Source organism: Panthera onca, chromosome B2 (assembly GCF_046562875.1).
Source record: "Panthera onca isolate mPanOnc1 chromosome B2, mPanOnc1 haplotype 2, whole genome shotgun sequence".
NCBI classification, from domain to species: Eukaryota; Metazoa; Chordata; class Mammalia; order Carnivora; family Felidae; genus Panthera; species Panthera onca.
The window spans coordinates 147,064,050-147,082,657 of record NC_138343.1 but is presented as its reverse complement, the minus strand read 5'-3'; the positions used below and the strand labels follow the sequence as shown (position 1 = coordinate 147,082,657).

The 18,608-nt window shown below is 41.4% G+C and overlaps 1 long non-coding RNA gene across 1 annotated transcript; it reads right to left on the bottom strand.

The window, feature by feature from the left end:
- Positions 1-813: 813 nt before the first annotated feature.
- LOC132667831 (uncharacterized) lies at positions 814-16,645 on the bottom strand. The gene is made up of 5 exons (XR_009605393.3): positions 16,109-16,645; positions 14,944-15,061; positions 9,006-9,122; positions 6,070-6,121; positions 814-927 (listed from the first exon to the last, which is right to left on the bottom strand). It is a non-coding gene; the product is annotated as an uncharacterized LOC132667831 (long non-coding RNA).
- Between the last annotated feature and the right edge of the window lie 1,963 nt (positions 16,646-18,608).

Here is an 18,608-nt window from a genome sequence, read left to right as displayed (position 1 = left end):
ATGGGGATCAGAAGGCCCTCTGAGACTCAGTCTGTGGGGTAAATTCTGTGCAAAGATAGAGACAAAGAGAGGCTTGATACCGGTATGCATTTAATGCTCTTTATTTCTTCCTCAGTCATAAATGAGAGAAACTGTTCCCACTAAAAGTGGAGAAGAAGGATATTTCAAAAAACAATTAGGCACCAGGCCAGTACCCAAAGTACCCACCCTAAATACCAAAGGCTTTCCCTTTCCTGGGCGTAATGCAGAAATCGTTATCAGGCTCAAAAGGCAACATAGTCGGAAAGGAATTAAGAATTAAGTGAGTTGTATTCTTATTGCCCAATGCCCATAACTACCATAGTGCCAGGGAGATAGGAGATGTTCAATAAATTTTTATTGATTGAATACATGTAGATGGTTCAGTAACTTATTAAAAGAATAGGCATTTAAGGCAGAATTGCTGAATAACACTGACTCTTCAGATGATCGGCTAATCAATCACATGTGTTGCATTTTAGATAATTTTCAAAGCGTCCAAAACTGAAATAGGTTAGGCCCAGGATTTTTTTTTTTTTTTTTTTTGGCTAAGCTCAAGCCCCAGGTTAGCCTATCCTCGGATGGTGAATTTGTATTACTTGTGAGCTGTTGATTGTCAAACTACTTCAGGAGTGCTTACTTGGCATCAGTAACCACGTCTAGTACAAAAACTGAAAGAAAATACTCAGTGGAAGGTCCAATAACATAATAGAAGGGTGTCTGAGTTAATTTGAGCCTCCATAACAAAATACCACAGACTGGATGGCTTAGCCACAGACATTTATTTCTCACGGCTCTGGAGGCTGGGAAGTGCAAGGTAAGATCCCAGCTGACTTAGTTTCCGGGAAAGCCTCTCTTCTCAGCTTGCAGACAGCTGCCTCCTCTCCAGGTCCTCGCAAACCCTGTCTTCTGCGCATCAACACAGGCGTGAGGAGAAGAGGCAGAGAGAGAGGATGAGAGAAAGAGAAGAGGGGGGAGAGTGCCTTTTGGTGTCAATTTTTATAAGGATACATATCCTTTCGGATCAGGACCCCACATTTGTCATCTAAGGTAATCTTAATTTCTTCTGTAGATGCCCAATCTCCAAATACAGCCACATGGAGATTAGGGCTTCAGTGTATGAATTTTGGTGAAACCAACATTCAGTCGATAACAAGGGGAGAAAGGAAAGAATCTGTGAAGTTGAAGACAGAACAGTAGAAATTACCTAACTGGAGCAACAGAGAGAAAATGGACTAAAAAAAGGGAATATAACATCGGGGACCCATGGGACTATAACAAAGTATAGATTCCTATCATCAAAATGCTGGGAAGAGAAGAGAAAATGGGAGGGGCTGAAAAAGTACTTTAAAAATTAATGACTGAAACCTTCTTAAATGTAGTGAAAGACATAAAAATACATATTCAAGAAGCTAAGTGAATCCTAAACAGGACAAAATCAAAGAAATTCACACTGCAGCTCATTATTGTCAATCATCTGAAAACTAAAGACAAAGAGTAAATCTTAAAGTCAGTGAATGAGAAACCACACCCTACCCTTAGGGGGAAACAAATCAAATGACAGTAGATTTCTTACCAGAAACTCTAAAGATCAGAAGAAAGCAGCACAAACGTTTTCAAATGTTGAAAGAAAACAGCTGTCAACCCAGGACTCTATATCTAGTGAAAATATCCTTAAGGAATGAAGGGGACATCAAGGAATTCTCAGATGAAAGAAAATGAAGAGCGTTTGTCTGTTTATTTTATGCCAGAAGACCTGACATAAAAGGACAGCAAAAGGAAGTTTTCTAAATATAAGGGAAATGATGAAAAAAAATTAGAATGAGGAAGCAAGAACACATTAAACAAAAATATGGGGACATATATTACTTAGTGATAAGAGGGTCTATCCACCAGAAGTACACAGTAATCTTAAATATGTATGCACCACACAATAGAGCTGCAAAATATGTAAAGCAAAACTGTTTAAACTGAAAACAAACAAACAAAAAAAACAAATCTACAATTAAAAACCTGGGGCACCTGGATGGCTCAGTCGGTTAAGCATCAGACTCCTGATCTCAGCTAAGTTCTCGATCTCAGGGTCTTGAGTTCAAGCCCCATGTCGGGCTTCACACTGGGTGTGACGCCTACTCAATAAAACAAAACACCCACTCATGCTAAAAACTCTCAGAAAAGATAAGAAAAGAGGAGACTTCAATTTAATAAAAATTATTTATGAAATACCTACAGTGAATACGATACTTAATTATAAACACTGAATCCTTTTCCCTAAAATTTGGGGCCAGGCACAAATGTCAGCTATTACTGCTCTGATTCAGACAGTAGTGCAATGCAGTGAGAAAAAGCAGTAAAAGGTACACGGATCTTAAAGGGATAAAACTTCCTATCTCAGATTGTATGAGGATCTGTGTCAAATAATCCCAGTAAGACTACAAAAATATTACGAGCACTAATGTAGAGTTCAGCGATATTGTAAGATATAAGATACACATTCAAAATTCGATTACATTTCTGTATATGAACGATGAGCACGTGGATTTAAATTAAAACTATAACATTATTGATGATCATTTACACAATGAAATGTTTAAGCGTAGATCTAATAAATGGACAGGACTCGTACACTGGAAACGACACAAGGCTAATTAAAGAAATCGAAGATCTAAGCAAGTGGAGACTCACTGTGCTCGTTGATTGGAATACTCAACCGCATGAAGATGCCAATCTTCCTTACACTGAAATATAGATTTAACGCTCCTTCCAAAGTACTAGCAAAATGTTTGCAGTTATAAACAAAATTAATCTACAATTTATAAAGAAAGTCAAAGAAACTAGGATAGCTGTGGGACACAGTTAAAACAATGCTGAGAGGGAAATTTATAACATTAAATACATGTATTAGGAAGGAAGAAAGATCTCAAGTCAACGATCTAAGCTAAAATTATTTCACAAAAAAAGAGGAATTGTCCTACTTAATTTCAGGACTTATTACTGAGCTCCCATAGTCAAGATTATGTGGTGTTGGTGAATAAATAGACTCACACATGAATGAAACAGAATAAAGAATTTAGAACTAGAATCACATAAACATGCCTTGCTGATTTTTGACAAAGGGGCAAAAATATTTCAAATGGAGTAAGACAGATTTGCAATAGATGATGCTAGGTATCTATCAACACAAACAACAACAGCAAAACAAAACAGAATCTCAACTGAAATCTCACACCTCATACAAAATATTAACTCAAAGGCCGATTATACACTTCAAAGTAACAAACGAATTGTAAAATGGAGAAAGGACAAAACCAGACATTTTATCCAGGAGAATATACAGGAGGCAAATAAGCACATACAAAGTGTTTAATATCATTATCATTGTTAAGGACGTGCGAGTTAAAACCACAACGGAAGGTCACAGCACATGTAACAGAACGCCTAAAATAAAAAATAATGACAACACCAAATGCTGGCATGGACATGAGAAAGTGGGTCACTCATATATTGCTGGTGGGAATGTACGATGATACAGTTAGTCTGTGAACCTCTGTGTACCTTATATGCTGGCAATTACATTCTTGGGCATTAAGGCTAACAATATATTCACTAAAAACCTGTACATGAGAGGCCCCTGGGGGGCTCAGTCCATTAAGCATCTAACTCTTGATTTCAGCTCAGATCACGATCTCAAGGTTCATGAGTTTGAGCCAAGCGTTGGGCTCTGCACTGACAGCATGGAGTCTGCTTAGGATTATCTCTCTCCCTCACTCTCTGCAATCCCCAACCATCTCAAAAATTAAATAAGTAAATAATTAAACTTCAAAAAAAACCTGCACATGAATATTCAGAGCAACTTGTTTCATTGTAGGTCCCCAATGGAAACAACTGAGGTGTCCTTCACTCGGTGAACAGGGAAACTCTGACATAACCATGCCATAGAATGGTAACTCAGTAACAAAAAGATACACAACAACATGGGTAAATATCTTAAAAATAAGACTGAGTGAAAAAGCAAATCCCAAAGTTGATTACACTATATGATTCCATTTATAAAATAGCCCTTGAGTGACAGTATCATATAAGCAAAATATTTTTGGCTTCCAATGTTTACAGAGGAGACAGAAGGGTAGGAAGAAAGTGGATGTAGTTACCAAAGGACAAGAAGGATCCTCACGGTGAAGGAAATTTTCTGTCTCTTGACATTATCAATGTATGTATTCTGGTATTACACAAAGTGCTACCATTCAGAGAAACCAGGTAAAGAATACATGAGATCTGTCTGCAATCTTTCTTCAAAAAAAATTTTTTTTAATCTTTATCTTTGAGAGAGAGAAACAGTGTGAGTGGGGGAAGGGCAGAGAGAAAAAGAGAGACACAGAATCTGAAATAGGCTCCCGGCTCTGAGCCGCCAGCACAGAGCCTGATGCGGGGCTCGAGCTCACAAACCGGGAGATCATGACCTGAGCCGAAGTTGGAAGCTCAACTGACTGAGTCACCCAGGCGCCCCTGCAATATTTCTTAAACTGAATCCAAAACTATAATTATGTCTAAATAAAAGAAGTTTAACTAAAAAGAAAATAACTGGACTCATCAATAAAAGAGAGAGAGAGAGGACTCAAATAAGCAAAATCACAAATAAGAGGAGAAATAACAAGCAACATCACAGAAATACAAATGATTATTAGCAAACTTTGTGAAAGATTATATGCAAACGAACTAGGTAACCTAGAAGAAATGGATGAATTTCTAGACGCTTATAACCTACCAAAACTGAATCAGGAAGAAATAGAAAATTTGGACAGACTGACTACCAGTAATGAAATTGAATCAGTAATCAAAAAACTCCCTCGGGACACCTGGGTGGCTCAGTTGGTTAAGCGTCTGGCTTCAGCACGGGTCATGATCTCGCGGTCCGTGAGTTTGAGCCCCACATTGGGCTCTGTGCTGACAGCTCAGGGCCTGGAGCCTGCTTCAGATTCTGGGTCTCCCTCTCTCTTCACCCCTCCCCTGCTCATGCTCTATCTCTCTCTGTCTCAAAATAAATAAATAAAAATAAATAAATAAATAAAGTAAATAAATAAATAAACAAAAACAAAAAACAAAAAACTCCCAATAAACATAAGTCCAGGACCAAGCAACTTCACAGGTAAATTTAACCAAACATTTAAAGAAAAGTTAATCCTTATTATTCTCAACTATTCCAAAAAGAAGAGAAGAGGAAGGAAAGTTTCCAAATTCATTCTAAGAAGCCAACATGACCTTGATACCAAAACTAGATAAAGATAACACACAAAAAAGAGAACTAAAGCCAATGATCTCTGATGAACATAGATGCAAAAATCCTTAACATTTAGCAGACTGAATCCAGCAATACATTAGAAAAATCATTCACCACAGTCAAGTGGGATTTATTCCCCTGATGCAAAGGTGGTTCAATATTCACAAACCAATCAACATGTTACATGACATCAATAAGAGGATGACAGCCATATGATCATTTCAATAGCTGCAGAAAAAGCATTTGACAAAGTGCAGTATCCATTCATGATAAAACCCTCAGCAAAGTTGGCTTAGAGGGAACATACCTGAACATAACAAAAGCCATATATAAAAAACCCACAGCTAACATCATGCCAATGGAGAAAAACTGAGACCTTTCCCCTAAGGTCAGGAATAAGACAAGGATGTCCACTCTTGCCACTTTATTCGACATAGAAGGTGTGGTGTGTATATGTGTTATCCAGCCATAAAATAATATTATTCTGCCATGAAAATATGATTCAACCATAAAAAAAGAATGAAACCCTGCCATTTGCAACAGCATGGATGGACCCGGAGAGTAGACTGTTAAGTGAAATAAATCAGTCGGAGAAAGATAAATACTCTATGATTTCATCCTTATGTGGAATTTAAGAAACAAAATGGACGAACAAAGGAGAGAAGGAGACAGACTAAAAAATGGAGGCTTAACTATAGAGAACAAATATGGCTATCGGTGGGAGGTGGGTGGGGGGATGGGTCAAACAGGTGAGGGGGATTAAGCACACTTACCTTGCTGAGCACTGAGTAACGTGTAGAACTGTTGAATCACTACATCGTACACCTGAAATGGATATAACACGGTATGTTATCTACACTGGACTTAAAATTTTAAATAGGAGAGAAAATAAATACAAAAGAGAGAAGAAACAAGAAATAAAAACAAATAAATGGACACTCTATTTGAACTTCTGACTGAGATGGAATAATGGGATCAGATTTACCTCCCTACCCCGAGCAGACAAAGGTATGTCAAACAGTGGTTGGCAAGGCGAGGGGTACCAGGCACGTGAGGATCCTAACCCCCGAGAGAAGGGAAACAAAGGAAGTAAGCCCCATGATTGCCCATTTTCTTGCCTTGCGGTCGTTTGTAAGCCAAGGTGCAAGGAGCAGTACCCAGGAGGAGCCCTGCAGAGCCCTTGAGTTGTGAACAGAGGGATGAGATGCCGGGAGACCAAAGTAGCTTGGGGTTCACAAGTTGGAGTTGCAGAGAAGAGACAGAGGCACTGCCTTCTCCACAGGGTTCCCAGGGAGTATTCAGGGAAACCTGAGTCCAGGGAAAGAGCCACCGAGGAACATTAGCAGTACTGCGAATAGTGCCTCTTTCCATACACCGAACTGGGAGACCCCCAGGTCAGAATACCCTTGCAGAGTATACAGAAGGGTCCTGAGACAGTAGTGGGGGAAATAGTAACGCTAGATTGAGCATCGCTACAGCTGTGCCCCCAAAAGTCTTAAAGACTCACAGGAAGCAAACTGTTTCCAAGTAACTGAACTGCATCCCAGAATAAAGTTCCAGAATACTTACAGGAATAAAAAAATATCAGCACACAAGTTAAAATGCATGAACTCTACCATTCATTTAAAAAACTATCACGCATGGAGGGGCACCTGGGTGGTTCAGGCAGTGAAGCATCCGACTTCTGCTCAGGTCATGATCTAGCAGTTTGTGAGTTCGAGTCCCGTGTCGGGCTCTGTGCTGACAGCTCAGAGCCTGGAGCTTGCTTCAAATTCTGGGTCTCCCTCTCTCTCTCCCCCTCCCCTTCCCTTGCTCATGCTCTGTCTCTATGTCTGTCTCAAAAATAAATAAACATTTTTTAAAAAATTTAAAAAATGTTGGGTGGAGCGAGGTGTAAAATTTCCTGAATAGTTGCAAGTAGGTTCGACTTCTCAAAAGAAAGATTAACGAACGTGAAGACTTCGAAATACAAACCATCCATAGTGAAATGCGAAGAGAAAAATAAAATTTCGGAAAATGAGCAAAGCAGTTGTTACATGTGGGACAGCTTTGAGCAGTGCGATAAATGGGTAAAGTTTCCCCAAGAGGAAGGGGCTCAGAAAAAAGAAATACTTGAAGAAAGATTTTTATATTTGATTTTTCAAATTCAATTCTTTCAAATTTAGTTTTTTGGCTAACATTTTTTCCAAGTTTAATGAGAACTACAAACCCATAGTTGCAAGAGGCAAAAAAAAAAAAAAAAAAAAAGAAACAAAAACAAACAAACAACCACCCTGCCCCAAAAAAACCCAAAACCAACCCTAAGCACAAGAAATATAAAGGGAAGTCTACATATGCATATCACAGTCCCATTACCCAAAAGCAGCCAGGTCAGCCTAACATCAGATGATACATTTATTTGTTTATGTATTCTCTGACTTTACCACTGGCATGTGAGTGTGTAAGTTAACTATTGTTGTGTAGAAAACTACCCCAAAGCCCGAGACGTTGGATAGCCTCATTTGTTATCTCACGGTTCTTGGGGGTCAGGGATCTGGCAATAGTTCAGCTAGAGCTTCTCACTCTGTATCTTTCAGAGTTTGCAAATAGAGTCATAGCAGGTGTCTCCTAGAGCAAGAGACAGAAAGAGTGAGAAGGGGAGCCAAGATGGAAACCTTCTTGGTAGCCTGATGCTGGGAGTGACATTCCATCACTTGGGCCAGTTTCTTTGTGTTAGAAAAGGGTCATTAGGTCCATTCTACACTAAAGAAGGAGAATATTACATGAGAACATGAGTATCCGTAGGCAGGTGTCATTGGGGGCCATTTTTAGTAGCTGCTAATCACAGTTAATGCCACGGGACTAACACTTTATCTTGTGTGTTACTGACTCCCAGTCCCTAGTGCGAAGTAGACACTGCAGTATTCATGGGATGGATGGACGCACAAACAAATAGTCTGATAACTAGAAAACTCACGGTATAATTACGGATGCTAGAGTAACTTTGACATTATTGCCCAATGTCACCTCTATTAATAATCAATAACTTGGGACGATTAGTGCTACAAGTTTCTACAGAAGCCGTTAATTTTCAGAAACCAAGAGTAGAACTTCAGCTGAATTAATCAATGGGTATGCTGAATTCTATTTATTTCACTTTTAAACAATATAATTAAATAGATTTCTTTTCACTAAATCGTTAACACGGTGGCTTGTGTTTTTATGAAGAAAGAAACAACAGAAAAGTTCCTTTCGTAGTCTTGGAATGGGAGATTTAACTTTGATGATTCCTCCAGTATTTTATAAACTGCTTGTATTTATGTAGGTAATGAAAAAATATAAATCCACACATATTTCACTGCAGGGGAAATAAATGAAGCCCAGTCCTGGGAGGCTTGTCTTTAATCATGAAATGTGCAACATTTGGCTGCACTGAATTAGCCATTTGTCTCACTAATGTAAATCCTCAAGAGCATTGAGGGCCCAAGCGGAAAAATCCACGGAGCTGAGAACGTGCCTTCCAGGGGTGTGGGCGTGAGTTAAGTGGCAGAAACAAAAAGATGCCAGGGTGTGGCTCCCTGAACGTCTTTACGTCGGGGAAGTCCCAACTTCCGTGATTCTCTTTTATCCCCCAAAGCCCCCCATGAATATATTCATCAGAAACCCAGCACAGTTTCGGCGATCGGACACCAAATAAGAGATAAGAAGCTTCCATTGCCTTTCGATTTACCTTCAGACTGTGCTTGAGCTGTGATGACAGACTTCCTGGTTTCAGAGACCCATGTGGCTGTTACCCTGCCTTCTGCATGGGTCTCTAGGCTGCCTCCACTGGGTGTTAGGAAGACCACTGGAGAAAAAAAAAAGTCAGTATCTGACTTCTTAGAAATGCAAACAATGAAACACGCATTGGGGATCATTTCTTTCGTAACTGTGGCCATTTTGATTAACACGGTCCGCCTAGTACGATTGCAAACTATTCATCAAAGCAGGTCTGTCCTACACAAATGCCATTAATAGTGGAGACAGCCTCTTGCTCAAGAGACAGCGGTGGCATTAATCTTCCCCACTGTGCATTAGTCATGCTACTTTACTGGTCTAATCTTGTGGGTCTTAAAAAAAAAAAATCACATCCTTGCCAGATCGCCTGGAATTTTCAGATCAATTTACCCAGATTTACTCTCTGCTCTCATCACTCAGCTGATACACAGAGGAGATGGTTACAGGCAGTATTAAACCCCATTTCATCCCTACTCGTGTGTCTTTACAGGAATTTTATAGGTTTCGTCTGTTTTCCTTACATTTCAAAATGATTCCATTGTTTACAATATCGCCCTACTTAAAAGGAGTAAAAGCAGTGCTATGTTTAAAGGAAGCCACTTGGGGATTTTAAGCACAATTACCCAGAAATGAGCATGCGGGGTCATTTTCTGTGTTAATTTTGATATTGTGGAAATTAAAAATGATTTTCAGAGCTTCGCCTCAGAAGAAACACTGAAATTCTAATACATTGAATATTTATATTAAAAAACAAAACTAGAGAATGACAACAACATTACAGAGCATAGATCTGATCCTGAAATCAAAGTTACTTCCCAAACCTAAACCAATAAGAAATGCCAAAGAAGATGGGGGCGCCTGGGTGGCTCAGTGGGTTAAGTGGCAGACTTGGGCTCAGGTCATGATCTCACAATTCATGGGTTCGAGCCCCACGTCAGGCTCTGTGCTGACAGCTCGGAGCCTGGAGCCTGCTTTGGATTCTGTGTCTCCCTCTCTCTCTCTGCCCCTCCCCACTCACACTGTTTCTCTCTTGCTCTCACAAATAAATAAAACATTAAAAAAAATAAAAAAAGAAGAAATGCCAAAGAAGAAAAGAAATAGGAAATAAGAATTTGAATTTGAAGATGTTGACATAATCACAAAATGAATTTCAAAAACATGCAAATAAGAAAAATAATTGCAACAGATATAACTGAGCAGGGACAACAAATTATTGTAGGAAGCATCTATCTAATTAGACCCAAAATACTACAGTTAATGGAAAGATTATTATAACATGACTGTTAAAGAAGAATCACAGATGATTAATAAAACCATTATATTTGTTCAGTTTAATAATGACAGGAAGTCAAATTAAACAAAAATTTCTTGCTTGAGAGATTAATAAGATTCTTTGAATAGTAGTATCCAATTTTGGAAAGGTCACAATGAAATGAGCTCTCACATATTTTTTGAAAAATCTGACATTTGGGAGCATGACAATGTAGCACACATTCTCTCCCTTAAAATGTTCATTACCTCTTAGGAAGTAACCTAGGGAAACTTAATCTAGGCAAAGACTTTGATTATATATACATAATATATACATATATATATATACACACACAGATCAACATTATATGTAATATGTATACATTATATATATTATATATTATACGAACATTGTATATAATTATATACAATACTACTGCATTATATTATAATATTATATATAATACAAAAACCTTAGGAGCAATGTAAAATAGCCACGGGCAGAAAAAATATTAGATTATCAAATGTTCACTTTAGAGCAAAATTATCAAAAAATATTATGAATACCCTCAATTATATTTTCAAAGATTATATAGTTACATATAAAACTGATTATGATATATTAAAAAACACAACTATATCCATATATATATAGGTCTACATTCCGTGTGTGTGGATACATATACATATATATGTAATTAAATGTGTGTGTATATATAAGCCATAATAAATAATGCTTACATTGTATACTAATTTAAATTATATATATCACATATATATAATTATAATATATATGATATTATAAGAATTTAAATATATAATGATATATATTGTGTTATTAATAATTTTAACTATCACATATATAACATATAGTGGAAGAAAATGAACTAAATGTTAGCCATGATTAATAAATTTGAGAGTGATTTTGCATTCCATTTGTTTATTTATCTTTCTAAGTTTTTCCGTAGTTAATAGCTTGGGAAAAAATTAAGTAAAAAGACGTGTCAAGGGACGCCTGGGTGGCTCAGTCAGTTCTAAGCGTCTGACTCCCGGTTTTGGCTCAAGTCATGATCTCACGGTTTGTGAGTTCAAGCCCCGCGTTGGACTCTGCTCTGGTGGTGGCATGGAGCCTGCTTGGGATTCTCTCTCTCCCGCTCTCCCCCTCTCCTCCTCTCCCCCTCTCCCCCGCTCAAAATAACTAAATAAACTTAAAAAAAAAGATTATGAAGTGAAAAGCGAGGTTTGCCTTGCAGAGACACCGTTTTCCTCTATTCCCTCAGCCCTCCCATTGTATACATGTGTGCACGGCCCCTCTGACAAGTGCACAGGCATTTCTCACTGTGAGATCCAGGAGTCTGAGCCTATACCTTGTGTGACCACTTGATAAGATAAGAGGGACCAGGAAAGAGTCTTTGCGAATGGTGCCGGGTAAGGAGCTGGAGTGTGACAGTAACTCTTCCTTAAACTTCATGACCGTATACACTTATGACCGTATACACTCATGTAAAACTCACACACACACACACACACACACACACACACACACACTTTTCTTTTTCAAATCTTCATCCACTCTCGAAATTCTTAGAATTTGGAATTTCCCTGGGAGGTAGAGTTTAGAACAGCATATTGGGGATCAGCGTGGTCTCAGCTGCTATGTATGCACGTTACAGAATTACCTCAGGACAGAAGCTGCACTTAAGGTTTGAACAGAAATGAAAATGAAAGCAGTGACGATTTTTCTGGATCCATTCCGGTCACCCAGGAAGTTCTGCACGTTGCATGTATGAACTGGTCCCTGGGCATATGTTGCCCGGGGACAGAAAGCACGGATTTGAAAGGAATCCGTAAGTCCTGTGGATGTTGTGTGCTATGTGTAACAGAATTTTGTTCTTCCTTAGGTATAAACTGCCCACCCCTTGAGTGAATGACAGTGGGCGAAGGCACTTAGAACCTTCTGCAGGAGTAGAAAATATGGCTGAATGTTTTAAAAAGTTCAGAGTCTAGGAAGATAGACAAGTCAGAAGTTTACCTAAATTTAAAACTCTTTGTTTCTGGCTAGGTGTGCATGCCCTCAGGATATAAATGAAATAGACTGACTCAGTGGACTGGACTTACCAGTAAGAGATGGTCAAGGTCCTGGGTTTGTAACTTTGCTGCCTCCCACCATGTCCTGACAACTGCCTTCTGTCTTAGGGGCTCCTGGGGGACTAGTGATACTCAACCGCACTGACTACAAATGCACAGGCCCAGGTGTCCAGGAAGAGATGAAGAAAAGTGGTAAAACATTCTCTGTCTCTGAGTGTCTATAATTTCTTTGGAAGAAGAGCAAAAAAATGAAATCACATCATGAGTTTTACTGTATTCCCACCTCCGACGTGTTCTTACAAAGCAGGACACTGCGTGATGCTGAATTATTTAATGTTGCACCCCGAAGGGAGTAATTATCATAACTTCCTTATTTAATGACAAATTTATTAATCTTATGAGGTTACCAAGGTAAATATTTTGAGACATCAAGAAGTGCCATTCATCCACACAATTACATAAAACTTGTACAACCCATAAAATTTATGTACTTCACAAAAGAAATCTCTTCAACCATGGACACATTGGTTGAAAATATAAACATGTCTGTATATCTTATTAGAATGAAAGTCTAATAAATCAGCCTTTCACAGACTTTAAACTCTGCAAGACACGGCCGAAAGATACAGGAAATGTTAAAATGATTGCATGATAGTAAACTTATCCTAAAGAAGTTATAAAGAATGTTAATCCCACGAGATTGTATTAACTATTCCTATTCTTTCCTAGAATAATTTCTACATGTCCCTAGGGTTTTGGTACACTTGTTACGCCCCAAAGAAATGAAAATATGTTTTTGTGCTAGCCATGGTTACAAGACCTGGGTTATCAACTGAATATTTTTTGGTAGAAAGTAGGACCTTCCTGTCCAGCCAAAGCATGAGCGTCAACAACAATGTTTACTCGGTGCGTCATCTCTCAAGACCTTGCACCTTTTTCCCTGGAATTTGATTTTTAGAGGTGTAGTGTCTTTCTCAAAGCCAACGTGTTCTACAAGTTTTACATAAGCTGTCATTATGAACGCACATTAAAAGTCCATCACAAGAGCAGACCTAGTTGATCTATTTTTTTCATCTATTATAATGACATATTTAGAGTTTTCATTATTTAGAATCATTTCATTGTTTAATATCATCTAGAAACCCAGCTTTCTATTGTTGTTAGTAAGTGACCACTGTTGTGGATTCCTTCTCCTGTCTTTTTCCAGCACTCCTTGCCTTACTCAAAGTTTACTGTGTTGGCTTGCGTGCATGCCGGAAACAAGCACATATCTATGTTTTATGAGAAGATATATACTTGTTAAAGAAACAAGCTACGTATAATTGCCCTCTCGTACACTCAGAATTCAGTGACGATTTAAACTTATTTTTCATATTCTTATCATTTTATGAAGTTTGTATTTTGTCTTCGGAGTGTAATTATGAGTCCATGGCTTGATGCAGCCTCGGCTTGTCCCAATTTCCGATCACATAATCGGAAACGTTTTGAAGATCCATTTCTCGTAACTTAGCTGATAGGAGCCCTTTCACTTGGCTTGTTGTGCGTCCTTTTGATATTACTCCTAACCTTCGTGAAACCACTCTTGGTTTCTGGATGTGACGGGACATGTCAGAATCATCCTCATGTTTTCCTGCCCAAGATACAGAATCGAGAATATTGAAGAGGTCCCCATATCCACCATAATTGGTGGAGGGCAAAGTGCTGTTACTGTTTGCATACGCCATTTCAACGCCAATAATGACTTGGGCATTTTTGCCAGTGTTCTCAGTAATTTTGTGAAGGGAAGAATTTTCCAAAGTCCTTACTCTGTCACTCCTGCTGCTACCACCTCCAGGTTTCTTACTGTAGCTTTTCTCTCACCAAGGTTTTCTCTACATTTACTATGCAAAAGACATAAAAGGTATTCCTACGTATTGAGAAGCTTGCATTAAGATCAAGTAAACAAATGAAATCCAGTTATTATTAGAAAATAAGACCACATATGAGGGTGTGGCGAAGAGGGCGAAGGGAAGCTTTGAATGCCACACACAGGCGTTTGTTGGTCAACGTGTTCCAGAACATTCCAACATGTTCTCTGCCTGTAGTTTAATGCTTTAGAAGATGTTTAACATAAGGTAGTTGTCGGTACGGGGGTGTCTTCTATATCACTTCTCTTTATCGGGGGAACCAAATTCTACAGAGCAAGTTCTAAAGCCCGAGTGATCGTTTAATCCTACAATGTAGGGAAATCTTGATGTTGAGCAAAAGAAACGAAGGGATCTATCATCACCGTAGTGCAGACGAGGCACTGTGACAGATGTTTAGAAAGATTGTTTCACTTACTTGTCATACTTCCAAGATCAATATCATCATCCCCTTCAACAAATGGTAAGTGAGCTCTTAAATGAAATTTCATGAGACCTTTTGGGTTTCAGGGGACGTCTTTGCATCCCGCTGTTCGAAAGCTTGGATTTAAATCTTGTACGCACCCAGGCACTAACTATGTGACCATGAAAGGAATCACAACTTCTTTGCTGCTTGTCTCCTCAGTTATGAAGGACACATTATATTACCTGTACGTCTGAGTGAGATCCCGGGAAGTAAGCAAAGAGATGACTGAGACGTGGTCTAGTTCAAAGCTGTTTGTGGAATAAATGGATCAGCAGCCCCTCACTGGGGCCACAGGGAAACCTGGGTAAACAGTAGCGCACGTGGGAATGTTTCCATTGGCTGTAATCATTTCTCTTTGCTTCATGTGGGTGCCATCTCCAGATGGGGCTAATTAGTGGGCATAAATGTAATCACTGACATCACAAAGTGATACAGTAATCTGCCATTTATATTAAAATGCTCTCCGATCATCCTGCTCTCAAGGATTTGAAATTTGGGGGCACCTGGGGGGGTTCAGTCAGTTAAGCATTTAACTCTTAATTTCAGCTCAGGTCACAGTTGCCCGGTTCGTGGGTTCAAGCCCGGCTCTGTGCTGACGGCGTGGAGCCTGCTTGGGATTCTCTCTCTCCCTTTCTCTCTGCCCCTCCCCCACTTCCTCTCTCCCGCTCTCTCTTTCTCTCAAAGTAAGCCAATAAACTTTTTTTTTTAAAAGAGAGAGTCTGAAATTTGGCTAAAGGTTTATATGAGTTGGGGGCCATATCCCTCCATGTCTGCTAAGAAAAAGGTATCATTATTCTGCTTTCTAAAGTACACGTAAAATGGAGAACGGTGGCATAATAACCCCATATACACAGCCTCTGGTGGCATTTTGTCAGTTTATTCCACCAGCTAAGGGGGCTCCTTCAGTTATGCTGGCTTTGGGCGCCTCCAAGTGCTGGCCGGAAGCCTCGCTGTGGGGCAGCTCAGACAGTTTCCGCGGCCACCTGTTCGGTAGTCACTCTTGAGTCACAATCCACTTGGAAGGTTTGTGCTCGGCTAGGGTCAGGGTCACCTCACAGGCCCTGGGGTCTCAAGGAAGCATCCCGGCTTCTGCCGACGTTCACACAGGTGCCCTCATGCCTGGCCCTCCAAGCACAGGCGTGTAGGGGATTTCTCACAAACGCTTTCTTTGGGTTTTCAGTGTAGACTCACCACTCACTTTTGGAAGCAACCCAAATTGAGGAATAAGGGTCTGAGCCCCGTTCTTTGCCTCTGCACAGGTGTCTACCTTAAAGTTGAGGGGATACACCGACATCGTATTCAATTGGCAAGAAATTGCTCTCTTGTCATAGAAGGTAAGTCCTCTACCTGCGATCCTTGGTTAAGTGCTTTTATTTGTCTCTGGACACCGCGTGGTCTTTTAGAGGGTTTCCTTGTCTCGGCTGCTGGAAAAGCCTTCTCTTCTCCAGCGAACGTATTCCCCGGCCTGGAAGCAGACCTCAGGTGGGGCCCTGGAGGCAGCAAGAGAAGCTGGGCTGAGTGGAGACTCACACCACGGAGGTACATAACCCCAATACCTCCCTCTTCCGCAGACCGGACCAACTGGACGGGGTCACCGGGTTTCACCAAGCACGTTTTTCAAATCAAATTGTCCAGGAGACTTTGATACAGGTCCTCCACACCCAGCTCCTCCGAGGAGCACCTGGCATCGAGTGCTCACTGCATTGGTGCGAAATAAGGCTGAGAGTATCCCATTTTCCTCTCAGTTTTCTGGTCCCTTGCAGTTCAGCGGGGACAGGACACTGAGGTCTGGCTGTGCTCTGACTCACAGACACTGTCAAGGGCTGAGAGGCGAGCGCGAAGGCTACAGACAGCAGCAGCAACCTTGATCTCTGAGCACCCAGGCTGGGGGTGCGGGGGGGGGTGGGTCCAGGCTGACGGTGTCACAGAGGCCAAGCAGTCACAGGAGGCTTCAGGGTGCGGTCCTAGGTCCTGTGACACGGGAGACATCCTACCCATTTTTTTTTTTTTTTGCCACCTATTCCTCCCCATTTTATGATCCCGAGATGGTAAAATCTCAAGCAGGATTATAAAATCCAATCCTGAGACAATCTTGAGTCTCGGGTCTTTCGTAGGATTCTGTAAGCTAGCCGGTAAACTTCCCAAAGGATCATTTGTTGCTTAAAGCCACCAGTTATGTTCTGCCTCTCGCAAAAAAAGAAAAAAATGTCACGGTGGAGAAGGTGTCAGCGGTAGAAGCAGGGTTCAGGACCCGGACTCCAGGACTGAAGACCCTACCCGAGCTTCAGGGAACCCGGTCTTACTGGCTGGGAGAAGGCAAGCCCTCAGATGTTTGCGCTGTGGGCGACCAGATGGACGATCCAAAGGCCGGTGGCTGTGTCCCCGGGGCAGGTCACTGTGAACCCGCCCCCTTTGCAAAGGCGAAGCCCGCCTCCATGCAGCCACCCTTCGGGACCCCGACACTTTGTGGGACATGGTTTTCAAGCCCCTGGATAGTCTCTCAACTCCGTTCCAGCTTCAAAATAATATGATCATACACATGTAAGTATGTAAGTACAGCAGGAGGACTTGATCAGAAATTTTAGCAGAGACACTTCGCCCAACAGCCTGCTTTGAACGCCTCCCATCTCTTCTCCCAACAGCCTTGGAAAGACTGGTTTCCGCGCCCACGAGAATCACATCCTAGTGAAGCTCTAGACTCTATGAGGGTAAACGCTGTGTCCTCTGTTTTCCGTGGTTCCTTCAGTGCCTGTATGAGGCTCCAAGGGCTGCGGTGACAAAATGCCACCAGCCGGGTTGGCTGACCCAGGGAAATGTCCTCCCCCACCGCGCTGGGGGCAGAGTCTGACATCTGCTGATGGCGGGATCTCACCCCCTCGGGAGCCCTGGAATTGACCCCCTTTCCTGGGAGTGCTGGCAATGTGGGGTGCCGCTTGCTGGCCAGTGCCCCACTCCACTGCGTCACATAGCTCCCTGGGTTTCTTCTTTAAGGACACCTGTCACGTTGTGTGTGGGCCCACCCTATCCCAGGATGACCTCGCCCCAACTTGGCTACATCTGCAAAAACCCACCTTTACCGGGAGGGGGGCTAACACTCCAACATATCTTTTGTGGGGGACACACCTCAGCATCCCCCCCAGATAGGGGAAGGTCAACATGCTATTCTGAGAGCATATTAAATACATTTCTTCTCTTCTAATTTCTCCTCACTCAAATAAATCAGCAACCCACAATTTCCTTTCTCTTCCACCTTCCTTAGCTGCATGATTCCAGCCTCTCTGCCTGTTTGACTGGGGGATACACTTTTCCCACCTGCGACAGTCACTTCTTTCTTGTGCTGGGGGCAAAGCCGCAGGGAATCTTCCAGCGGAGCCTGTCCCTCCGCCTCCTCCACCGCCCTGAGGACCAGGAGACCCCTGACCTCGGCATCGATTCTTGGATCAGGCCTCTTCCTCGTGTTCTAGAAACAAAACTGCATGAAACAAGGGACCTCCATTGTGTGTGTCTCTTGAGAATGTCTCCTGCATTCGCCGATCCATTTCTGTCTCTCCCCCTCTGGCTCGTCCCAATCCATCACCTCCCCCTCCATGGTAGAGAGAAAACATCTGGAAGGGAGTCACAAAGAGCTCAGCGACGGGGGGAGCAGCGTGATGCTTTCGCACCGTGGCGACGGATGCCCAGCCCTGTGATGAATCCCCCTCTTGGCCCAGCGCTGACGTGAGGCTCCCGCGTAGACGAATTCACAGCCACAGACTCACGGACCTGCCCCTTCGGGCTGCAGACCAGAGATGCGTCTGATTTGTGTGTTTGCTGAAGCTTAAGTGGGCAGGTTCTTTTCTCTACCCTC